At 36.9% G+C, this 26,892-nt stretch overlaps 1 long non-coding RNA gene across 5 annotated transcripts in view; it reads left to right on the forward strand.

Moving 5' to 3' along the window:
• LOC138106606 (uncharacterized) overlaps positions 1-26,892 on the forward strand; it is an 88,417-nt gene that overhangs the window by 53,720 nt on the left and 7,805 nt on the right. For 3 of the 5 annotated variants that reach the window (XR_011149040.1, XR_011149038.1, XR_011149039.1), the window contains 4 exons: positions 7,178-7,233; positions 15,028-15,123; positions 15,319-15,398; positions 16,262-18,455. This is a non-coding gene — a long non-coding RNA (uncharacterized lncRNA). Of the gene's footprint in view, positions 1-7,177; positions 7,234-15,027; positions 15,124-15,318; positions 15,399-16,261; positions 18,456-26,892 lie in introns of those variants that run through there. The other 2 variants (XR_011149041.1, XR_011149042.1) reach the window with 1 other exon arrangement.

A 26,892-nucleotide genomic window follows, 5' to 3' on the forward strand; every position in this document is an offset into this window, starting at 1 on the left:
CTAAAAATTACCTGCAAAGTGTAGGAGATGGGGAAGTTGTTCAATTTGATATAGTTCAAGGAAAGAAGGGTTTACAAGCAGCGAATGTTACTGGGCCTGGGGGTATTCCTGTCAAAGGCAGCCGTTATGCACAAAATTATAAACAATATCCACTCCAGCAATTTCCCTACCCACAGCCTCATTTCCCCTTTTACCCTATACCCAATATGAACCCTTTCCTAAGTTTACCCTATCCCCAGTTTATTCCTAATCCGTTTTTCACCCCATGGCTTCCCTATACAATTCCATTTCCTTACAATTCCTCTCCGATTCCAATGGGGGGATGAAAAGGGGGAGGGAAGAAATTAAACACTCTCCTGCCTCAGTTTCCCCACAAAGCATGCTCAGAGAGTTCTGTCTCCCTTCTATCAGCCCTAATATGTTCCAGAGAATCTGTTTGGACATTTCAAGACTCAGGAGGGTGGCTTGTTTTGTTTTGAAACTGTCCCTGTTATGTTTATCCAGTTGTCTTCATTCTCCTTTTATTAAAATAAAATGGGTGAGATGTTGGGGTCCCTCCCCTGCCATGGAGCCCTGAGGGAGGCACGGGGTTTCCCTGCCCCTGCTCAGCCTCGTTCCCCATGGGTTGGTTTGTGTTCCCCGGCGCGGGCAGGGACGGTCGGGTCCCGTGGTTGAGTTCCTGAGAGAGCCCCGGCCATGCGGCTGGAGAAATAAACATCTCTGAAACATCTAGCAAGAATCTGTCCATAGATATATTTCTTTTCCACGGGACTCCTGGTTTGATATATGCGAGTTACAGTAATCCCCGCTGTAACAGATACAGTCTCAAGGGGTTTGATTTTGCATAACAGTGATTCTGGAGTTATGCTTTAGAACAAATCCAGTGTGAGCATCTGGTCCCCAACATCAATGGCTTTGCTGTATGCATTAGTGCCTCTAGTTTCACTCCACCACCTAATGCAGACATTCTCACAGAAATATTGACTCCGGGTCACAGTTCTAAGAAAAATTAAATTTAGGGATTAAGCAGTGATTCATTTACTTGAGTATTATACACATAATTAGCTTTTCAGGTTTTAAAATAGGGGATATTGTCACGTGCAGCTACACACACCAACAATAGAGCAAGTATTATTTCAAGTGTTACTAGTGATATAGGATCATAAGAATGAGAGTTCAGGAGGGATGTTTTGTTTGAACGTCTGTATAAACTTTCTGGCAATGAGGTGTGATTATCAAAATGTTGGCTAAGGAAACTGTGGCAGCCAAATCATGTAAGGCACTTAAAGCTCATCTGGACAAGAGACATTGGAGGAAGCAGTATTTCAATGTCATGGAAACAGAGTGAATTACTAGTTGGAATGGTTCTTTCCCTATCTGTGATTTCCTTGAGTACATATGTTCATAATTAAATATTAATCTATATCACCAGTGGGTGATAGGAAGCTGTAATGCAGCAGTGCAAGCCAGCAACCAAGCACCACACAGCCACTCACCCACTCCCCCACAAACAGGATCAGGGAGAGAACTGGAAAGGTAAAAGCAAGAGAACTTGTGGGTTGAGATAAAAACAGTTTAACAAGGAAAGAAAAAGCTGCACACACAAGCAAAGCAATACAAGGAATTAAATCACTGCTTCCCATGGGCAGGCAGGTGTTCATCCATCTCCAGGAGAGTAGGGCCCCGGTAATGATTATTTTGGAAGACAAACGCCATCACTCCAAATGGTGCCCCATTTCTCGTTCTTCCCCACACTTTATATACTGAGCATGATGTCATTAGGTCTGGAAAATCCCCTTGGTTGGTTGGGGTCACCTGTTCTGGCTGTGTCTCCTCACAGCCTCCCATGCCCCCTCAGCCTCCTTTTCAGGGTATCAGTGCAACAAGCAGAAAAGTCCTTGTCTCTGTGTAAGCCCTGCTCAGGAATAAAAATCCTTCTATATTATCAACCCTATTTCCAGCACAAATCCAAAACACAGCCATGTAAGAGGTACTGTGAAGAAAACTAACTCTATCCCAGCCAAAACCAGAAAAGTGTTTATTTTTGTTTAGATGATATGCAATAAAGTATTTCAGTACTTAAAATTAGGAAAAACTCAACACATTTAAACTCATTTTTTACTTCAGTCTTTTTCCTGCTGCTTTGCTATTAAGCTCAATAAATACCTGGATATGTACTACACCTCATATCTACTAAAATATTTTTTGTAGGATGGGACAGAAGTTTTCTAGAACACATCTATAAATACATATTATAGGTTTCAATACAAGGTAACAGAACATCAAATATGACAAATCAATGCAAACATTTTGAGTCTTTGTTGGTATAAACCATTTTCTTCCTAATTATTCCCCTTCTTCCCTGGAGCTGACTGGAAGTCACTTATCAAATATCAGTAACAAGAGCGATAAAATGAAGTGAAATACTGAGATGTGAAAATGAAGTAACACACAGTGCACTAGTGACAGTAGAAGCAAATAAGCCAGAACTGAATTGACAGGTAAAAATATACCATTCTTTCTAAAGAGTTAAAAAGAAAAAATCTGATGTTTTTCACGATCTGATAGAGCAATTTCAAGCAAAAGAAGTCTGGGTCAGATTCATTTTACCTCATTATAAATATCTGGCCAACTTAAGCTTTTTTTTCAGACAGCCAAAAGAAATACACATTTTCAAGGCACAGTTCACCTAATGTTGAAGCAGAAGTCCAAAACCTGAAATGAACTTCTACTTAAAAATGGCTATTTCTTTTACAGACTGCAAAAAGAATTTGGCTTCTCTAGAGAGATTTGCATTTTGCTGAATGAACTTCCTCTTTTGTAGCAGCTAGATCAATGCAAATAAAGCAACCAATAAGGAACTCCGTTTATTTTTGTTGATGTTTAATAAGTAAATAACTGAAACATCACCATTAAAAAATCTGTTTTACTGCTGTTTCTTGGATTCAAATTTTGCAACCGCTGTGGGAATTCCAACAGCTTTAGGCCAAGAAACTCAGATCAAAGGATGTAAAGCCTGGCAACACCTCCTTTGGATAACACTATTTCTGTTTTCATTTGATCTAACAAGTATTTACATTCTTGCTGAAGCAAGCATTAAAATGTTGTTAAGGCATGTAAACAAACATGAACGATCAAGGAAAAAGTACGAAAAATACATAATTTAATGTTGTGACCTCCAATAGCTCTTTTCATTTTCTATCATAATCAGAAATATTAGTATTAATGAGAAAACTTTTACTATCACTGTATTTTATTAATATTTGAAATATTTTTCCACATTTTGAAATATCAGTTGCTAGAGTCTGTTACCTGCTTGACTTGATCAAAAAGTTACTAAGGGTAAATATTATCTAAGGAAATCTTTAGCTAAGGTGTTTAATGAAAATAAGTTCCTGCTTTTTACTGTGGAGTTTATTTTGTGAGCAAATATTTTATTTCAATGTGATATTTTAAAGGTGACATTTTATGCATGAGGCATCCTACAGACTTATTTCTGATATTCACAGTTAGAAGTTTTGTTTTATAAACTTCAAGGATTCATCTTAGCTGACATTAATATGAACTGCTACCACTCTTGGTAGAGCATACTGAAGGTTGTACACTGCTTCTTAAAATAATAAGCAAAAGCTGTGGTGTGCCATCCATTCATTTACTTATAAGACAGTGTCCCTATATTTTTCTATCACATTCTTCAAGAAAATTAAACATGCCTTGGTGATACTCTGTTAGCTTCTTCAACCCATGTCTTACTTGCAAAGGGCTCTTATTCAGACATTAGCTGCAGTACTGAGATATCTACAGTTTGGATTCTTTCTTGCTTTATCTAAGAGAAGATATTTGTAGTATTTTAATCTATTTTTACCTTCAGGCTTTGAAACAATACATTTTAGAAAGGGGAATGGGAACAGACATAATCGAAAATAATTTGTTAAAATTACTCAAGATGCATACATGGAGAAGGAAGACATATATATCTTATTTGTACCATTCTAATTTGCAGATACCTATAAATGTACTTTTAAGACTTTTAGTGAAGCTGTAGATGTTTTTGTACTGAACATTAAATTTCTGCCTTGCTAATAAAATATTTACTAACTTGTTCACAATAAAGGTACTAAACCAGAAAGTTACAGCAAGAAAGTAGTTTTGTAGTAGTGCCTTCACTTCGTTCCTCAGATTTGTCATCTTTCATATCTGCATTTCCCCATGGTACAGACCGTTCTGCCAGGTTTCTCCCACTCACCAACCCAAATATCCACTAGTGCATTAATAATCCACTGCCTTGTATAATGATGTCAATAATTACATAATTAGAGACTACTCATTTAAAATGTCAACCATTTAATGGCTTTTATATGATGAAGACAATGATCTTTAACAAGAAATTAAGTAGGAATTTTGGGGAGAAATGTGAGTCTGCTAGGTTTGTTTACACATTTTACTTCTCACAGAATAAGTAAGTTGCTCAGGAGTAGTGCTTGTTTTCCTCTCAACTGAGCCCCAATATAAGCTAGTTTCTGTTAATGCCACACTTTCCTTTTCTGTGGTTAACATTTGTCCTGACTGCAAATCTAGAAGACCTTTCCTCAAAGGGATGAGTGTCCTAAGAGAAAAATTCAACTTACCATTAACTGACATGTCAAAAATTAGATGAAAGTGTATAGAAAACTTTCTGAAAACTTCATACCTATAAGACAAACCAAAGCATGTCTTGGGCAAGCCCTGCTTGGTTCTCTCCCAGAATTCCTCCCTCCCTTTTCTCTCGAAAAGTCATCCTTAGTTCTACAAGTATGATACAAATTACAGCAGCTGCTTCCTTTGAAACAATCAGGGACATAAAGTTGTTCAGCAGAGTAAAGAATATTACCTAAAGAGTTATAAAAGTTCTCATAATCCTACTTCTGCTGCTATGCTACATGCTTTCATATTACCCTGTTCTCCCTTTTGCGCAGCCAAATTTATTAGCGCAGTAAGGTGAGGTGGAAAGAGTCACAGTGAGGCTGAAGGGGTGGAATACAGACAGCAGTTATTTAAACTCTGATCTGTGGTTGGGGAATCACAAATGTGCAGCAATTTTGAAAGGATTCAGCATGACCCAGACCACAGTGAAGGTGAATTAATCAAAATTAAAATACTGATGCAAGCACACGGGAGATCACTGAGACTCAGATGATATGTAGTTGTTAAAACACAGTAATGTGACCATGACTCTGGTTGTATGCTCTTTTCAGTAAAGTGACATGACTTTCTTGACAATAAAAAATGATTAGTGTTGTAATTTTAACATTTTACAACAATCATATGAGAAAAAGGAAGGAAAGAAATCTTATTTTTCTGCATACCATACTTGTGGATCTTAGGTCCTTATAATAAACTGAATTTCATGTTCAGATTCAAAATGAAGCTGTTTGTGTTTCATTAGGTTTTGTTGCTTGTTCATAATAAGGTTTTATTATTTTTCTTGGGGAAGACTGATATGTATATAATGAACTAAAAATAATAAGGGTGAGTTTTTGACACCTAATTCTCCAAAGATGATGGTTTGTTGTGTAACACAAATTATGGGTACTTTAATATTTATAGTATGTACATTTATTCCATGCTGCCAACAGCTAGAGGAGGAGCAACCCAAAGGTTCAGGCCTTAATCTGTGTTATTTCTGATCTTCCAAATTTTGACAACTTGGCTAATTCACTTAAGCCAAGGAAACAAAGACATTTTTGTGCTTAACTGGGAATTCATATTTCAGGTTCTGACACATGCAAATATTGGTCAGAAGAGCAGTAGCAATATGGGGTGGGGAGGATACATTAACTTAGCACAAACACAAAATAAAATGGCATGTTTGAAATCCCGTTACTTTTCCTGTGATTATCTGCAAATGGAAATTTTGTGTAAAATGATTCTGTGAGACTATCTATCTAGCTAGGACCACAGCTATAAACCAAGCGATTATTTGGGTGTAGACTTCTTATTAATTCTTTTCAAAGTGAATGGTTCCAGCTATATTTATCAAAACACCACTTTGGGCTGAGTGGGATTAAACTGATGTCCCAGGGATATCAGAGGGGAATAAATTAGGCAAAGTTGCAGTGACCAGGAGAAGAACCAGTTCTACCAATATGAAAAAAAACCCTGAGATTCGTGGATAAAGGAGAGGGAGAAGTCAGGTGCACATTTTCACAAGCGAGTGTAATGGATTCCCAGAGTCCTAAACCCTGTGTGTAACTATAGTGGTGTAAAACACAGAGACTTTGTTATGAAGAAGAACTGGAAAGCAGAGCTTCCATCACAACGATATGAAGTTAGGCTCCTTCATGTTCACTACTTTTTGTAGCCCACATGAATCCTGGGTTCCTTCTAGTAGAGTGTGACACATATCCCAAAGATGGGGTATGGGATGCTGAATGAAGGGGATGGTGGTGAATGATGATCACCACCTCCCATGTCCATTGATGTCAGTGGGAGGTGAGAATGCTCTGGTACCATAACGTTTGGGGAACTAAATGATTAGATTGTAAAAAAGATGAATCCTACCTGCTCTTTTGCAAAGACACTGTACTCAGTTTAACATCTTGTATGTGCCCTGCCCTAGGCATACTTAAATTTGTCATCTGCCCTCACAGACTTAAAGCTAATTTTGAAAAATTGTTTGATCCACACGTTCTGCGAGTTCTTTGCAGCTTTAATTTTAGTATTTTTAATTTTATCTTTAAATTAATTGTATATTAATTAATCAAGATAATAATAAGTTAAAAAGTCCACTTTCTTTTTTTAAATATTCTTCACCTCACTTTAATACACCAGTCCAAAGAGAATAATTCTAGTTATTTTAATGAATATTCTGAAAGGGAATGATTTATCTACATGAACCACACACATAGCTAAAACTCCTCCTGTGACAGACTTATATTGTCTTTGCTTTGTTCTTCAGGAACACAAGCACATACACACACACACACACTCAAATATTTCACACAATAGAAGAAAAGTTATAATGGAACAAGGCAGCTCCTTGGAGAGTTGGTCATTGTAAGATCTAGTGGATTAAGAATACTCAATTCCCAGCTCTTTAGAGAAGTATTTCTCAACCTAGGAGTGTTGCCTCCTGGAGAGGAGTGCAAGTAAATCCCTTAAAAAATTATTTTTTTTCTTCTTTCCTCTTTGTTTTCAGTTGAAACTCAGCAAAGGCTAAGTCATAAAGGCTCACCATGTGGAGAAAATGAGGAGGTAAGCAAGTTAAAAAGTAAACCAAAGCAATACGATAGACAGAGCTGGCTACTTTGTGCCCTGCAGTTTGTAACATCAAACAGTGTTTGGAGTTTATTTTTCCCTATCATCCTCTGTTAAAACTCATGGACTGATTGCTGACTTACTCTACTTAGAATTGAAGTTAACTAAACAAGTTTCGAGTATCCTGCTGTAAAATCAAATAGATGTGTATCCTTATATTATTTACTATACATTTATACATAAAAGTGTATTCATTTTTCTCAAATAAATATAACATCAGACAAGCACAGAATTAAGCAATGGCAATTTCTATTTTAGCTGATAGTTTGTGGTCACATTAAAAATTCCATTTGAACAAATTCCTTCCATTTTCTATAGCCTACTGGTGAGTTCATCCCTAAAAGAGTACATTTGAACACAGCAAAAGATGGCACTATGGAGGTCTTCATAAATACAGCTTAAAAGATTTCTGACTGATACACTGTGATATGGAATTTCACTACACACCACTTTTCCTCATGGAACTACGTGGCTTTCCACATAAACCACACGTTGTTTGATCTTGTTCATGACAACATGCATGCTGGTAACCCAGGAAGATACATTAGAAGTAGAGAAATATAACCTGCAGTAACAACTGTTGAATAATTTAAAAATTTAAAGATACCTTATAGTTAAGGAATATTCTTTACCTTCAACAGTACCCCTGGTGTGAGGATAGCGTATGATTACAATGGTGAGTGAACAGGTCAACAGTAAACTTAAAAAGGCATGTTTGGTGCCAGGCATACAAATACTTCAATAATAAAACAGTAATTTAATATTCACAGAAGCATATGAAATTCCATGTATTTGCTTAACATGTATGTATTAACTCCTCTCTGCTTTACACTACAGTTTGGCTTCCCGGCTGAAAATCCTAAATTAAGGACAGCACAATCAGTAAAGGTTTTTCTACTATTCTACAGACAGCTATACTGTCTGTAACAGACTTCTAGTTTATCAGAGTAGTTTTGGAAGGACTATGTTTCAAAGACATTTTCAAAAAAAATGCTTATTTTTTCGTGAATATTCATTATTTTCATTTCATGTCTTTATCACATTTCCATTAAAGGGGTAAGAACAGCTACAAATGCAACCCATCTACAGGTGCAAACCTGTATTTATGGAAATACATTTTAAAATCTAGAAATTTCAGTCAAATAAAAGATATCACTAGCCTTGATTACTGCTTGTGCCAAACCACTTTCTTTTTCTTCCTGAATAGTCCTTGTATTTATATATATTTATTCATAGTTTTTCTAGTGAGAAAGTATCTAAAAATAACAAACTTGAGAAATTCTGATTATTTCCTTAATGATTTTGTGCATTTGTATTCATATACATGCTTGTTCTGAATTCATGATCCTGGAAATGAAAGTTTCATGACCTAAGGAAGACAAAAGTTTATTTGTAACACTTCCTCTGATTGAATTTCAATTGGTGTCAACAGTACTCTAATTTTTCATTTCACAAGCATTGTTGTAGTCACATTTGTATCCGAACACTTACACCAGGATATGCTGAACTTTTGATTCCCCTCAGAATTAGTATCCTAAAGATAACAATGAGCGTTTGGATTTTTTTGTTGTTATTTTTTGGTTTTTTTTTTGGTTTTTCTTTGGTTGTTTTTTTTTAACTAACTGTAATAAGTTGTTCCTATCTCCTCTTCCTCTTAAAAAAAATACTTCTCCAAGTGAGGGATATATGATCAGAAACAGAAAATTGCTTTTTTGGTGACCTGCTCTAAGAAGATGTCATGTGTCACAAAACAAATTATACAATCTGACAGATTAATAGTCAAGTTTTCAGATGGGTAGTAGATGGACCTAGGGAGAGGCTAGTCAATTAACCTAAGAGAAAGCTGTTTGCATACAGGAAGGGAGGGGACAAATAACATTTTCTTCTAATTTGAGAATGGGAAACTTTTTAATATAAAAATATCAGAAGGATATGCTAAAATTGGAAGAAATGCAAAGGAAATTAAATTTCCATTAAAACTTGCAAAACTTTCCAGCCCATCCCTGTGCAACAATCAACCCCTACAAGTTTAAATATTGGGCATGATATTATATATGGAATATCCCCTTGGCCAGTTCAGGTCAGCTGTCCTGTATTTGTTCCTTCGTGGCTTTTTGTGCACCTGTTCACTCTCTGAGCATGGGAAACCAAACAGTCCTTGACCGAAGATAAGCACTACTGAGCAACATCCTTGTGTTTTCAACATTATTCTCATACTAAATCCAAAACACAACACTGTACCAGCTCCTAAGAAGAAAATTAGCTCTATCCCAGCCAAAACCAGGACACATTCACTGGAACTTTCCTTGAGGAAAATAAAGACATTAATGCATTTAATGATATTTGGCTGTGATAGAATGTAGTTATAGAAAGCAAAATTCATTATGTTTTTTCATGTGTTTTCAATTCAACAGGAAAATAATGCTGCTGTTATGTATTAATAATGCCTCATGTGAAAGAATGTGCAAAGCTGATCATGCATATTAAGACAAGACTTACTCCATCTTTGATAGAAAGTCAGGTTAGGAGCATGATCTGGAACGCTAATGAAAACCTGCCACGTAATGTGCACTTTAGGCAGAATGGTATAAGGAAAAGAAATGTTTAGGGAATAATTTCTTGAACTCTTTGCTGGATCTTGGAGTACGAAGAAACTTTTGCAACAGATTAAATTTTTGGATCAGCAATGCAGGTCACAATAAAAATCCATGCATATCTACATAAACGTGTGTAATCAGAAAACAGAATAAAACACAGACTGCCATGAATAACAACATGTACCAATTCAATGTGTGTTTCAAGGAGGATGAAAGCAAGGTACTGTTTAAGCTAAAAGAAAATTTGCCGACAGATTGTAATATCAAGTTGCCATTCAGCTGAACCATCTTTGTCCATAGCATGAAGCTGTATCAGGGGAGGTTTAGGTTGGATATCAGGAAAAGGTTTTTCACCCAGAGGGTGGTTGGGAACTGGAACAGGCTCCCCAGGGAAGTGGTCACAGCACCAGCCTGACAGAGCTCAAGGAGCATTTGGACAATGCTCTCAGGCACATGGTGTAACTCTTGGTCCTGTGCAGGGCCAGGAGTTGGACTCAATGATCCTTGTGGATCCCTTCCAACTCAGAGTATCCTATGATTCTAAGATTTAAGTATCTGTGTGTATAAAATATGTTTTGGCAGACAAGAATGTTTTTTTTTTCTATTATTTTTAGCTATTGTTTTAATCATTTTTCTTTGGCTTCCACCCTTATCAAGCTGTTCATATTTTTCTGTACTCTTTACATTTTTATGAATAGAATAAATATGTCCTCTTTTGTGTCACTGTATGCCACTTTCTATTTGGACTTCTCTTTCAGGTCCTCTTTTAAACTTTTTTCATATTTTTGCCTGTATTTTATCCGTGTTTTGTCTGTATTTCCTCACTCTGAAATTTTGTTGTCTTCATTATAATTTTTGCCAGGTTGATAGCTGGCTCAGCTTCCATGGTTGCCTTCCTCATACTACAGATCTCATATAAAGTGATTTGTATTTCAATTGCAAGCATGCTTGTATTTTCCCATAGTTTCCACAGCAGACAAGTACCCAAATTTGTGCTTGCAGAGATGCATGCGCTTAAAAATAAGCAAACAAATGTCTTCCATTGGATATATGACAGCTCAATTAACAGGCAATTATTCAGATTGTGCTTTAGTTTTGTTCTTAGAAGAATCAGCGTTACAATGAAATTGTACGTCACTCTTCAAGTAAACATAGACTGTCTGCCAAATCTGCCTTGCATAAAGATAATGCCTAGAACTTCATCTATCAATTTTCAACTTCCAATGGTTTTAGCATTTACATGGATAATAGCAGCTGGTTTTTGTGAGAGCTGTTTCAATTTTGCGCTTTTTTCACTGCTTTCTTCAAGCCCTTAAAATGGACTCAGGTTTCTTTCTGAAAAAAGCAAGCGACTTCCTGTGTCCAGGAACAAGCTTCTGCCGTAGGCAATCTATGACTCTTAGTGGTTTTGGTTTATTTTTCTGACTTTTTTCACTGTTTGGTTTTTTTTGTTTTTTTTTTTTTATTTACAGTAAACAATGAAAATCCTCCTAGACTGGGTGAATTCTCAAATATTTCCATAAAATTCACCAACAAATAAATAAATAAAATACACTAACAAACAACTTCAGAAATACAGTCTCTTCTCACAAGGAAATTAGGGTGACTAGCAGATTTTACAGGTGATTACCACTTTGGGCACAGATTCACAAAACATAAACCATGCCATACAAAGGCCCCATAAGTGAACAAAAATGGGAAAATAGTATTTAGAGGTTCTTTATAAGTGATAGTGCAAATTAAAGAGGGGTTTTGTGCAAATGAAGAAAACAGATTATGTATCTGCAACTCTGTGATCTATGCCTGTTGTTTGGAAATGTCCTCTGTAAGCCAGATGAGGAGCAGCTGAGAGAGCTGGGATTGCTTAGCCAGGAGAAGAGGAGGCTCAGTGGAGCCCTTATTACTCTCTACAACCACCTGAAAGGAGGTTGTACCAGGTGAGGGTCAATCTCTTCTCCCAGGCAACCAGTGAAAAGGACAAGAGGAAATGACCTCAAGCTGAGTTTCTGGATGGACATCAGGAAGAATTTTTTCATGGTGAGGGTGGTTAGGCATTGGAACGTGCTGCCCTGGGAGGTGGTGAACTTACCATCCCTGGAATTGTGGTGTTCAGTTAGAGGTTGGACTCAATGACCTTGGAGGTATTTTCCAACCTTAATGATTCTATGATTCTGTATCATGTTTTCAGGCACAAATGGACTCTATTGTATTTCAATGCTTTCTTGAAATATGCTTGATGGAAATATAATCTTTAGAGAAGTTCTGTTCATAAATGCAAACACTGATTTCTTTCTGACCTCCAGTAACAGAGCAAGGGATTTATTCAACTACATGCCTCCCTACTTCTAGCATTGTGATAGATTTTGTAACTTGCCAAGACAAAATACATGCTGAAATCTACAAATGAATGCATCCCCTCTTGTTTACAGCCCTTAAATGACTGGGAAAATGGTTTATAACGCCAAGACTAGCATGTTTCTATTTTATTAGTGAGCATTGTAAGATTTTTGTGACTTTCACCTTAGCTGACATATTGCAGGCAGTCTCTGAGAATTTTAATGTCTACTTATTTATTTTATTTATTTATATTGCTACTAAAAATAGTTATTCTAGAGACTTAATTTATTTGTTTGAACTTGCACTTTTCAGATTGTTCACTGGAATACTTTTATGTTATGTGTCCCTGTGTATATTTAAAACTGAAGCTGTGGATAATTTCAAGTTTAAATGCACTGACAAAATTAATAATCATAGCTTTCTTGTGTCTAAAAAGAAAAACATTTTTTTAAAGCTATCAGCATTTTTGCAAATATGATACAATTGGAAAACTCTTGATTCTTAGAAGCTGGACATTGAGCATGCTCGAGGGGAGTCCCTGTACAGTGTCAGGATTAGAGCTATCTCTTCTTAAAATATCATTCTGCACTTTTGAAAAATAAATATTTATTTATTACATTATTCAGCTGAAAATGTGTAAGAAAATTCCAAACAAAGCTTGGCAGATGGTGAAGGAATAATCTGAGAAGTTACTAACTTATCTAAACTTCATAAAGATGAATTGTTTTTTGACCCCCCACTAACACCACCAAAAGCAGTGAAGTGGCCTCTGACTGGCAATGAAAATGCTAAACTACCTCAGTGTCTGTGAGTTGCTTCAAGGAGGAACACAGCTTATTCTAACACACTGGATTACTTTCCAGTATCCAGCCTAGTTCTGTGTTATGCCAATTTAATGACCAATAGCTCTGGGTGCTGATATAAAATATAATGTACACAACTATATGATGGTTAATCTCAGAAATCTTTCTATGTGCATTTAAAAATGAATAAAAATATAAGAGTAGAAACTTCTGAGAGATTCATATAAAAAAATTAGTAGGTCTTTCATACACTGTTTTCTCATTGGAAGATAAGCTGTGGTGGAGGTTAATTTTGCTGTCCATAAAGCAAGCTGCATGTAAAAATCTCACTGGAGGACCTGCATTTTGCATAAAATTTCAGTATATTTTGCTCTTGCCATGCCATAACCATCAGTCTGCTACCATTATGTTTCAAATTATCTGCCATTTCACTATATGTTCATAAACTTATAGATCTAAGTGCTCTTTTAGGTGGTTTCCAGGAGGGTTATAGCCTCCAAGGTGTTAAGAAAATTTACAACTTGGGCAATAACAAAGACAGAAATGGAACAAAGGAAAAGTTGAATGTAAGTGTGAGGCAACAATGGGAATAGAAAAAAAAGGAATATAAGAAAAAAACTTATGGAAAGGAGAAAAGAGGAACCATGTAAACAGTCTCAACAAGCAAAAGACTGCTTAGCCTATATAAGAAGAGAAAAACATACAGTAAGGTTATGGTCAGAATGAAGTGAGAACAAGGATAACACAAAAAAAAATCTAAAAGGGAGGAGTGTGAAGGGAAATTGGCATGAGACTAAGTGGTGAGCAACAGGAGAGAAACAGATTAAATTAAAAACTTGGAATACCAGAAGAGGACACAGAGACTAAAACAAATTTTAAAGTCTTCTGGTAATTCATCCCAGTTTCCAGAGAGGTGTTTAATCGCATCTCCTTAGATCTTCTTAAACATTTTTGAAAATCATCTTTGTGCTACTTCATTCATGTTTTGGACTAACTAAAACTTTCTCATATTTAATTGGTAAATGGTTTCTAATGCTAACAATGGCGTTTTAATTTCCTCTCAAATACGTCATATTTTGTCAGCCCTCTGACAGGATATGTTTACCACATCGACACTGTACAAGAAAGCTGGTGACGGTAGAAATATTCCAATGCCTTCCTACTGATTTAAATCCTGATATTTGAATAATAATTGGAAGACAGGGGTGGGGTCAGGAGGACAGGAATATAAGCGAAAGTATAGCTCATCACAAATCAAGTCACTTTACAAGTAATAGAGTGCAGCAGGAACACTTTAAACAGTGAGGACAAACAAGAAAATAGTTGCGTGACTATCACCAAATATGCTGTTATTTAATTGATACAGTCTGTGAAAGCCTTGCCTGAGGAGTTTTTGGAAGTGAGTTCTGTTTAATTTGTGGTTTCCAAAAAAGAAGATGAAAACTGCTGTTTTGACAGGGCTTTGTGACCCCTTTACAACAGCTGTCCTTATAATGCTCAGACACCGCTGAGTTGCTAACTTAAAAATAATGTCCTGAGACCACTTTGTGAGGGCTGAGCTCATTAGCTTGCCACAAAAGGAATCAGTATCAAATGTCTGAAAGCATTTCGCCTTAATCCATTTGCAACTGAAGGCAGAGTCTCCCTACCATTGGTTGGAAACTATAGAGATAAGTATTATTTGCTAAACCTTAGTCCAGTGCATAATAAATCTCCCTGACATCAGTGGGATTCAATTAAATTCATGAAAGTGTCAAGATTCTTTTCTTTACCCATTTGAGTAACTTACACATCAGTAAGAGAATGATAACTTTAAATCCATTGCAATCAGATATTATTTTTCTTCATCCAAAGCAGATGGTCAGAGAGAACACAAAAAAGAAAAATCCTGAACTTGTTACTTTTTGTCACCAAGCACTTAGATAGATGGTGGTAAGCTGCCCCAGTCTTTCACTGTATAACGTAAATGCACATGTCATCTAATTATTCTCCAGCCTAGTGATTAAGGAATTACCTTAAGCTCCTGCAGATGTGAGTTTGAATCTCCTTAGGCTCAAGAGAACATTGCACACTGGCCTCCCACTTTTTCGGTAAGTACACTTTTCACACCATCTATATCCCTCCCTATGTGCTCCCTTTCACCACCTCCCCAGTCTACTTAGTTTCTCATAAATGTCTAGCTTTACAGGAAATCTCCATCCCAAAAGCTGAAATGGCATCTAAACCGATCCTCAGATCTTTGGAAAAATGATGATTAAGGATACATTTTTTCTTCTGTTTTCTAGGCAGCCCTCCTTCCTTGAACCATTCTTTGTCAGCACTTCCTTCTCTAAGTGCACCGTATTTCTGGGTGGAGTTAATCTAGGTAGGTCTGCATTCCACTTTTAAAGAGATTCATGCCTGTGCCCGTGAGATGAGTACTCAACCCCGTGCACACAGACTTTTTGCCACTCACTTTCCCTTTGTAGCAGCTGTTCTGATTCCAGAGTCAGAAGCCTGATTCTTGCCCTTTCCAATGAATCAGAAAGTGCCTCAGCAAAATAAACTACACTTCCAGAGACTGACCCCTGACAATTAGATGGTACAGCTGTATTTGAGAGAGCAAAATTCTTTTCTCAAAGCTGCAATTTATGGATTTATGGCTGAAAAGATTCGGGTTCATAAATGATACTTCCTGCAAACATACAAACACTTCCCACAATTAAATGTAATTGCATTCAACTACCATACTTTCAGCTTTACGAAGTTGGCCAAAATCCAGGTTTCTTTTGAGGTCATAATTGTGCTCTATGTATTTATTTCACTAGCTTCTAAATGCTTTTTATTTAAACTCTGACTCTTCAACTCTCCAGCACTTAAAATATTAGCTTTCTCCATTACCTCTTCAGTCCTGTCCATCTTCACTATCTCTTGCTCTATACATTTATCCTTAGGCTTTTCTTTTCCCTTTTCCTATTCTGTTTTGGTATTGACACTTCAGTCCTCTTCCAGGAATTTATAGCCTTTGGCTACTCTTCTAAGTCTTTGCTCATCTCCCCATGAGGAAAAGGAGTAGGATGGGGCTTAAACTTAATAGCTGGCAGGAAAAGGAGTATAGATATTGCATATCTTTCTTTTAGCTGATGACTGGGGAGAAAAATTCAGAAATATCTGCTGAGAGGTGTATAGGCAGAAAGAACATCTGCTCAAAAGCTTGACACTAAGCTTCCGAATATAATTTCTTTGCAGACTTCCTGGGGTGTGCAAGGAAACAAGGAAATCAGTTAAAAGGCAAACCTCTGTCTCTCTCACATCATATGGATGGGCACAGGAAATGAAATGCCAGTTATTAGCTCTTTCTCAGCAGCTCTAGAAATTTTTAAGAAAGTTGATGATTCATGGGATAAGGCTTCAGCTTTGCTTCTTGGAGAACATTTGAGTCAGAAAACTCTAAGTAAAAGCAATTAATCTGAATGCTTCTAAGAAAATATTTAATAGGGTACATGCACCATGTTCATTGAACCTAATTACTGACTTATCCTGCCACTCCTGCATCACAACATGAAGGATATCTTTTAACTAGAGCAAAGCTATGTCTCCAGTTTTTGTCTGAGAAATGAAATACCTTTTTTTTCAGGACTTTATATATTCAAACTGACCCAAAGACATTTGTCATTGTTCCTACTTAGGACAACTTTAGTCTCTTCTGGTCAGTATGTCAACTACTATAATAAGAGTTCACTGAAGTTTTGTATAAGATATTCTAAAACTTTTGACTCAAAACCTGACATTTTTGAGATTTATGCAACATTTTCCAGAGAACAAAACAAATGTCCCACTACAAACTAGCAATCTGAACACACTTTCATTTATTTAATTTCAAGAAGATAAATAAATAAAGTCAAGATATATATCAAAAAGACAATATATGCCAATAAAAAAAAGGGGAAAAATCAGCTTTTTTTATTTTCCCAAGATGATGTCTGATTATCTGAATTTGCTGCAGTTACCAACCTTGCTAAGAGCCAACTTCTCTGCTACTTACATGATTAGACTTGCTATACTTTGACCCTTACCACACAGCTTAAGACAACATATTAGACTATTGCTAGAGCTGCCTGTAGGTAACCTAAGAAAGCTATAAAACTACGTGCTTTGGGGGATTTTTTGCCAATGTTCTCAGCTGAAAATCAGTATTGTCCAATTGTAGGAAATCAGAAATACTTTTCTAAAACTGAAAATAACATTCTTACCTTTATAGTAGTTTTTGAACAGCCGATTTTTTTTTTTTTTTCCATATTTTTCCTCCATCTCTTTCTCCTTCACTTAAAAATGTAAATGTCTAGATTTTGGAATCTCATAATTTTCTTTTTTTTTATAAGCTTTTCACTTAACTTCATACCCTTTTTCTGTCAGTTATTTTTTATACCATCATTTAAATGATAACTATATTAAATAATATATATACATATATTACAATGTATTGGGTTTGCATGGCAAACCTTAGTTTTCAGGGGGGCTATGGGGGTGGCTTCCATGAGAAGCTGCTACAGGCTTCCTCTGTGTCTGATGGAGTCAATGCTAGGCAGCTCCAAGACCTGCTGCTGGCCAAGACTGAGCCCATCAGTGATGGTGGTAGCCTTTGAGAGGACAAGGCGGGGTAAAACCTTTAACAAGTGGGTAAAAAAACCTGTGTAATGGCAGCCAGAGAGTGGAGTCAGGATATGTGAAATAGTCCTGCAGAATAAGGTCAGTGGAGGAGGAGGTGCTTTAAGTCCCAGAGCAGATTCCCCTGCAGCCTGTGGTGAGGGCTGTGATGAGTCAGGCTGTTCCCCTGCAGCCCACGAAGGTACAAGTTGGAGCAGGAATCCTCCATGCTGGAGCCCAAAGGAGTCTGTGGGCCATGGGAAACCCACACTAGAGCAGGCTCCTGTCAGGACCTACGGACCTGTGGAGAGACAAGCCCACGTTAGAGCAGGTTTGCTGGTAGGACTTGCAACCCTCCAGGAGATCCACATGGGAGCACTCCTCCCTGAAGGACTACACCCTGTGAAAGGGATCCATACTGGAACAGTTTGAGAAGAAGTGCATGCCATGGGAAGGATGTTGGAGAAGTTTGTAGAGGACTGTCTCCTGTGCTGGAGCAGAGGAAGAATGCCAGGAGTCTCATGCCTCTGAAGAGGGAGGCGTGACAGAGACAACATGTGAGGAACAGACCACCACTGCCCCATCACCTTGCACTGCTGAGAGGGAGGTAGAGAACGGAGGGGTCAGGAGAAAGTGTTTCAAGATTTAGATTTTATTTCTCATTCCCTACTCTGATTTCACTGGTAATAAATTAAACTGATTTCCCTGTGTTGAATCTGTTTTGCTCGTGATGGTAATGGGTGAGTGATCTCTTCCTGTCCTTATCTCAACCCATGAGCATTTCATTACATTTTCTCTCCACAGCTAGCTGAATAGGGGAGTGATAGAGCAGCTTTGGAGGGCACCTGGCATCCAGCCACGATCAACCACCATAAAAAATAATTGTATATAAACAATGTCATAAACTGGTCATAAATTGGATTTCACAACATCAGGACACCTTAAACAGTACCAAAATGCATTAGTCTGAGAACACAAATTCAAATAACACGCAATGTTAAAAAATCATACAGGAAGACTGTATAGTGATTTGCTAGAATTCTGTGGGTTGGCTGTTTTTGAGTCTAACATTAGGTTAGGCTTTCATTCAAAGAAGCTTTTTGAAGTCGCTGCTGGGAGGGAAGGTGGTTACACGTTACTGTCATCCTGTAGGAGCAACATTTCTCAGCTGCCCTGACCACAAACTCATTGGTGTCATATGATGGAGACAGTATCAGATTGCTCAGCCCACAGCATTCAGTATTAGACAAGAGGAACTCCAAATGCAAACAGGGAAAAACACTTAACTAGCTCAGAGGGAAACGTGATGGATGAAAGGTAACTATCCATACTGCACAAAGGGACCGTAATACAGCTGGTGATGGGGTCAGCGGCTCTGACCCAGGAAGAGGTGACCGGTCCGGGGAGATGGTCCCGAAAGGGATCGCCTTCCTGAGGCCCAGTGTCTTCCTCTCAGCTGCTGGCAGAGGGGCCCTTGCAGAGGCTATCAGCTCTTTAGTGATTCTCAGCTCGTGATTCCAGCTCAGCTCTGCAGGGCAGCCTTCAGGCCAAACCAGACCAGAGAGAGAGACGAGAAGGCCCGTGTGGCTGGTTCCGCACAGAGGTAGCTTTATTGTGGGTCCCCTCCGGCGAAGGGGAAAGCCAGGGACGAGCTCTCTCCCCCACAGAGCCAGGGGGCTTCCTTTTATAGGGATACAGGGGATCAGTGGGGGACCAATGGGTTACAGAAATATCTGCATAGTGTCTCTCAAAGGATTGTGGGTCCACCTTTCCTCGCCATGACCCAAGAAGTGGTTGCCTTTCTAGGGAGTCCTGCTGGGCGATTGTGAAACCTCTTGTCTCAGCAGAGATCCCTCCAGGGCAAGGGCTGGGCACATCCCACAGGACCGTGCTCCAGAATGAAGTTGGGTTAGTCTGAGATTTTATGTGAGATAAGCAGTTGAGAGAACTGTATTTGTAGCTATCAGGGTATCAGGTATGCTGGTGGATACAGGTATTTCAGTAAGAAGACACAACATTTTGAAAACACAGTAAGGTGATAGTGGAAGTGAATTTTGTGCATTAAAACTTCATCAACCTTCTTCGTAAACAAAACTTGTCTCCTATGGACTTCAAAGGGTTGGACTAAGTCTGATACATTCTTATTAAAACTAAAGCAGAATGAATGTATAAAAAATGAAAATCGGGGAACTAAAAATACCCAAATCTGACTAAATTTTTTTATTGATTTAAAAAGATGCTTACCTTGAAGAGATAGAGAAAAATATACGAAAAAGGACTTACAAATAATTAAAAATAGTAACTGTCTTTTTTTTTCCTCTGTGTAAGAGCAGTGGGCTTTTAGACATGCTATAAATATTAGGAGACTGTTAGAATCAGAAATATATTTATAGTCCCAGCTGTGTCTGAGAGACACAAGCAATGCTTGTCCTATGGCACTTTTAGAAAATATCATTAAATCATGCAAAAGTACTGCTGATGAAAAAGTCACAAAGAAATAAAACATTATTTCTCTTTCCAGGTCTGCTGAAATGAACCATAATTTTGAGTGACTTTTGACAGGTTTTAGTGCATATTTTTGTTTGCTGTCCTTTACAAGCTTCCTTTAGGCCACCTCACACGGTGATTTCTGCTAGGACTACATGAGTGTTGGGTGCCAAGGGCTGAATCCAGCCACAGTTTTGCTCCACAGTTTGCAAAGCTCTGACAGCAACCTACATTCAGCCACATCAACCTAAAAACCTGACTGACTTGATTAGGAAATTATGCCAGTGTAGAATCCAGCAAAGTGCCAATCCATTGCATGCACCTTCCCTAAACAGGAATTTTTTTGAGTGCCCTTGATAGAGCTTCAAGAAGTGATGAAAACTGTAAATGGCTATTCCGAGTAGCATAAAGTTATTTGATTATGTAGTCCAGTGATGCGCTTCCTTTCACAACACCAGTTATTTAACACTTATCACCCTTGTTTAGGTGTTCAGAGAAGTGTGAGAAGCACTTGCCATTATTTTCTGACAATTTGCTCATAATATCAACATACTACAGAGAAGGCAGACCAATATACCCCATTTTCCTGTCTGTGAACACTTTGGAAGTCTAATGAGAAGTTAACAAAGAACTGTGAATGTAAAAGAATGATAACTCAATGTATCAATATAACATTTTGTCACATCATGGTGTTAAAGTCAAGTAGTTTAGTAGACTCAAACACAACTGAATTTTCGTAAGAACAGTAAAGATATAAGTTTTATACTGTTGAAAGTTTCCAAAAGGGAAGCTTGGCATCACATTTCATGGACAGTTGTCATTTTAATTAGTAAGAACTTCATTTGGACCTATGAAGAGGGGAAGGATATTGGGATATGTATCCATCTATTATGGAATTCTTGCATTTTCTCCTATGTTAGTACTAAAGAAGTTAAAGTATGCAATAAAACAGACTGTGCATTTGAATCAAATGTGGAGATTTATTCCATCAGTGGCAATATACATGGAAGCTGTATTCTTGCTGTAGGGAAGAAAGTAGGAAAAAAAAATGCATTATGGTTTGCCACAGCAATATTTAATCTTTTTAAGAACAAGAATAATGAGTATTCAAATTTTTACTTCCCATGTTATATTTAGGATTTTTCTATATTTTAATTGTAAACTGTTGCATATGTTCTATCTTTAAAATGCTTTGGCATTTTATTCAACTTACAGTGGTGAGGTGTCTTTAATCTTCTTTTACTGTGCAAGACTATTTTCTTTGGCAGCTTTTGGCAATAAAGACTACAAGAACCCACTCAACCCAGTACAAAATGTAGAGATATTAAAGAGTTTTTTGGGATCTATGCAATTAATTTTCTTCAAATACTTGCTCAAACTATCTTTGCAGGTCATGAAAAGAAGAATGACCAAGTAGAAAGTGATTCTAGGCCCAGTGGGAAAAAAAACATGTCCTAGGGTCTGATAATATACACTAAGCTCCAAAATCCCCAGCTCTGAAACCCAGGACAACTGTTAGCAGTGATAACAGTTGTCAGTATTTTTAAACACATGGAAACATTTATTTAAAAACAGGTAAATAAATGGAAAAATTTTGGGAAAGGAAGAGTAAATTACCTCCAACTAAAGCTATGGTAAGTTGCCATTCACTTTGCTTTTCCCTAAGGCACTGGAAATTAGAAAATAGAAAAACAAGTCTGTGGAATTTCTGTTTGTGCTAAACAGATAGGTTAAATGTGATTTTGAATACAGTTATTCTAGTGTGCAGTCATAAACAATATCTGCACATCAATTTATCCTATTGATTACATTAGAATCATAAATTATCTCACATTGTGGATGGCCTGGGGCATCTGTAATACTGAATAAAATCAACTTCTAGTTCATTAATAATCTGTAAAATGAAGCAAAGTGACATGACAGGCATAGCTGTCTGAGATTAATCAGAAAGTACTCTTTAGCTGCTCTTCAAACCATGGACTACTTTTGATCAATAGCTCTGCAGGAACATGTACTGAACACAATTTGTTGAATTTTAAAATGTTAAAAATATTTTGTTATGTTCAGTTCACCATCCTAAATTGTATCTTCTTTTGCATATTTTGGAGCCAGTCTTTAAGTCAAATTCCAAGATGAAAGTCATTAAGTGCACCAAAACCCAGAATGTGTGTGTCCCTGTGTGCTAGCAATACTGATCATTAAACATCAGCAATACTGATCACTTAAACATCAACCCCTTTTCCATGTGTATTACCAAAGGGACAACAATATGAAAAGGAAAGATATATTCTTCCTGGTCTCTTTTCTCTGTCTTTCAGCATAGACAGGCACAACTACTGACAGATTCTGTAGCAGAATTGCAGCTGGGCACTAGTAAAAGAATGGGAAATTTTGTTTACTTGTCAAAATCTTTGCTGTAAATATTCTGATGAACACCTGAAGTAACACATGTTCGGGGGGCGGGGGGCAAGGAAGGAAAAAAAGAGCAGAATGTTTAAAAAGAACAGAGGGCCTATGGTTTTATTAGAGAAAGGACTCTTCACATCATCACCGTTTCATAGTCCTAGTCTAGCCCATTGCACCAAATGAACATGACAAATGAAAGTACATCCTTGTACCTTTACAATTATTCCATAAAACCCCAAAGTCTGAGGGCAGTGTATGTTCTCTTTCAATACCTCATATGAAGATCATATTTATATAATTTCCATTCTCCTAAGGATACAATAAGATTTTTCCAGTGTTGTGTGTCTTTGAGAAATATCATCATCACTACCTGTTTCTCAGGAAATCTGCTTTTTAAAATAAGGAAAGACTAGGAGCTTCACTTTTTGTATTGCCTCCAGTAGTCCCTGAAACAATGCATATGACATATCCATTCGGATCAAGGCTATTTTGTGATCACAAAATAAATGTCAGCAGTCAAAAATAATTCTTCAGGTTCTAACTGTGATCTAGCTTTATTTTATTGTGTTATTTTGGCCTTAAATTGCTTAATGCACAAAAGATTTATATACTTTAAAATAAACTTCTGGCTACATCAAAATCAAAAGTGTTCACTGTTGTTTATCCCTTCAATAGCACTGATAAACCATGTAGAAAAAAATACACAAAAAAACCCCCACAAAAATATGGGCTTCTCTTCCATCTTTCCAGCTGTGTCTGTGGTTAACGAGATATACCAGAGATAGACAATGAAGATTTCATTATATGCTACTTCAGGTATGATTAACACTTTCCAATGTAAAATTCATAATATATGGACATAAGTTTTAAGGCAGAGAAAGAAAACTATAAATTTTAATACTCAGTTTAAGGTATAAGCAAAGTTAGAAACTCACTTCACAAAATGCAGACACATAGAAACTTTGCTATTGTATGTTATTCAGAAACTAATATATGGGACCACTTTCTGAGAAGTGCCTTTCCTAAGAATAAAGGCAGCGTGATTGAACTTATTGTTTATAGTGACATTTGCAAGAAAGAACAGAGGTGAGTAATCACATGAAGATAATAGTCACTGATGGTTTTTATAATTGGAAACTAATGTACTTTACCATCTGTAGAAAAAAATTGGAAAAAAAAAATATTTGAAAAACCAACAAACATAAATGTAAAATACCTCTCCATGAGCTTTTATTGGTATTTTTCACTTTCTGTCTAAGACTTCAGTTTGTTTTTCCATAACACGTGGTGAACATTGTGGTGTTGTATTAATTCATAAAAATAAGTAAAGAATACCTTCAGTATCTGGATTTCTTGAAATGCAGAATTATTTTTTAAACTTTTTTGGTTGTAAATTATGTTAACACAGTGAAGGAGTCAGAATACTACTGTGGTAAATAAAAGAGCCAGAGAACAATCACAAGCCAGAAATCCTTTCCTCACACCAGTTAGCTGTTCTTTGCTCCATGACCGATTTGGATGGCTAACAGCATGCTCTCCAAGAAAATATCTGGACATTGGTTGGTTCACATCAGATCTGTTCACAATGGGATAAAAGAAACAGTGGTTTTTTTCCCTCTTCCAAGTCCACCAACACTTATCCCAGCAATCTGTGCGTTTCCAGAAGCTTCCTTATATCCTGATGCCAGACCCTTTTTTCATCCATTATAAAATAATGAGCTGTAATACAACCTCCACATTATGTTGCATTCCTTGAAATGAAAAAAAACCTGCACAAAATAATAGTGATGATTCAGGGATACTATATAGAGTCAGAGCAGCTGCAGCCCAAATGGTTTACAGCATGGATGCAGAAAGTCTGATCCAAGAGAGCTTATTCTTAAACATTGTGAACATGAGCCCCTCCATGCTGTGTGGCCCAAAGGACGTGATTATCTAAAAATCCGTGCAAAGCCAGATAACTCAGTCATGCATAGTGAATATTATTCTTAAAACATTTTCCAGGAAGAAACAAATAAATGATAGGTTTTTAAAAAGACACTGGTAATGGCTAAAGTAAAACATGAAAAATTAGTGACTCAGTACGGCAGGATAGCATAAAGCCTCACTGTTGGCTTCAGCTTCTTTTGGATCCCCTTCTGTGCAGCAAAGCCAGAAAGGCTGTTATAATCTACTCACTGTTACCAAAATTACAAGTCTTTTCTAAAGTAACAATAGCAACACCATAATAACTCTTATTGTAGAGATACCAGAAAGACATTAGGGAATAGATTAATTTTCAGCATCTGCCACTTGTAATTTATCACACATTTATAAGAGAAGATTCTTGAACTTCAATTAAAAGAATAATGTTAAGCAAATCATATAGCAGAATGTGTTCTTCTGAGCTTTGTTTTCAGTACTTATTTTAAACTTGTCTACATGTATCACAGCTCCATATTTGAAATGGACTCCTGGACAGGAATCCTATCATTCTTGCCTTGAATATGTTATAGGCTCTTTTTCCTTTAAACTAGAGTTTGATACTTAAGACCTACACCTGGTGTGTTTGCACAACAATTAGCAGAAGTACAACAATATTAATTTTTTCTTCTAATATTGTTTGTTTAGGAAGCAGTCCGCAAGAAGACATGATATCGTAGCTTTTATCCTGTGCCATAAAGTCCCCCACAAAACCCTGGATTCTGTGATTTGGAGGATCATTCTATGTCAAACTACTATTAATTATTTATAGTGATAATTCCAGGCCAGGGGTCAGAGGCTCCATTCATCCATTTGTCTCCCCAAGACCACGGTTCTAGTGGCCATGCCTATTGGATTATCTGTGAATGCAGACAATAGAACTTCAGTGGTGCATTATTCGTTCTAACGCACAGAGTGGTTGGAAAACACACAGCATTCTACTGTCAACAACAGAATCCATCACCTACAGAAAGTCCTGACATTTGATAAAGACTTCATAGTCACTAGAAAAGGCCCCCATGTTAGATTAAAACAATTTTCTTCTGACAGTCTTTAAAAGCCACTTTCTACTTACTGTAGAACTTAATCTGTTAAGGAGCACTAGGCACATGCAATCAGAAAGGGTTAGATGTCTAGATGAAGTAGACTAGGCCTTCATTCTGTCTTAATAAAGCAATTCTGGAAAATACTTGATCCAAATAGTGGATGAATATCTACATATATTACATAATTCACCAAAGGAGTTTTATTTTTCCATTTGTTAAGTTGCTTTTCAGAAGATAAAAATTCTATATTGTATATATATATGTAAAATTCCCACATCACTGTCATTTTAAACAGTAAACTAACAATGCAATTAAGTCTTGGTACAGTGACAAGAACATCACGACAAAAAAATTTAAAAATACAGAAATTGCTTTTCAATTTATGCTTTGAAAACTGTTACAAAAAAGTTTCCTTGCATTTGCTGTCTATTGGGAGATCTAAATATAATTTTTCCAAATATGTCAGCTATTAGATTTTATTATTCAGACTATGATTTATTCTTTATTTGTCTGAAGGGAGCATATTCATATAGTTTGCACAAATTAATCTAATATACATATATAAAAGGAAATAAACAATGAATTGTTCTAAAGTTGCAACTGTCACTGTTTGCTGTTCTTCCAAAAGAGTTGACAATGCATGTTATTTGTGCTTTTTTTTATGGTAATAGCTAATAGTTTGTGAGACTTACAGCACACTTCCCTATCATCTCTACAGTGATGTTTGCAAAGGTGCACTTCATGGTTTTGGCTGCTAAAGATTTCTCTGCAAAGCCATCAGAAGTGTTTTCATCATGATGTTGAGGTGCAGTGATCTCCAAGGAGTACTCTGAGCAACAGAAAGAATAGGGTCAGAATAGGACAGGTATGGTCTACAAAATAAAATGTCAAGTCCTCAACATCAGGTAACATATCAAATTTCAAGTTTATTGTGTTTATTTACTATTTAAAGCATATTACCAAATGCTATGCTTTTTTAGGTGGAATGGCTTAAAAGGAGAGAGGAAGCTTGAATATTTGTATTTCCCTGGCTGTTATAAACACATTGTAACTTTCTGAATGGAGGGATGAAGGACAAATTCTCTATCACAGAACATGTGTATAATTCTTTGGTGAAGCATCAAGGCATGGGATAGGGCAGAAGCCTCAGGACACACAGTGGTAGACTGCAGCTAAACAAGAGAACTGATTCTTGAAAACAGCAAGGAGCCTGCAGACAACAAGATGCCTTATGTGAGAGAAGTGAAGCAGCTTTCCTTCAGATGGAGGCAGAATTAGGCAGATTTTGTTACAACTCTGGAAGCCATAAGAAATTCCAAGAGTGATACATTT

Source organism: Aphelocoma coerulescens, chromosome 1 (assembly GCF_041296385.1).
Source record: "Aphelocoma coerulescens isolate FSJ_1873_10779 chromosome 1, UR_Acoe_1.0, whole genome shotgun sequence".
Classification (NCBI taxonomy): domain Eukaryota; kingdom Metazoa; phylum Chordata; class Aves; order Passeriformes; family Corvidae; genus Aphelocoma; species Aphelocoma coerulescens.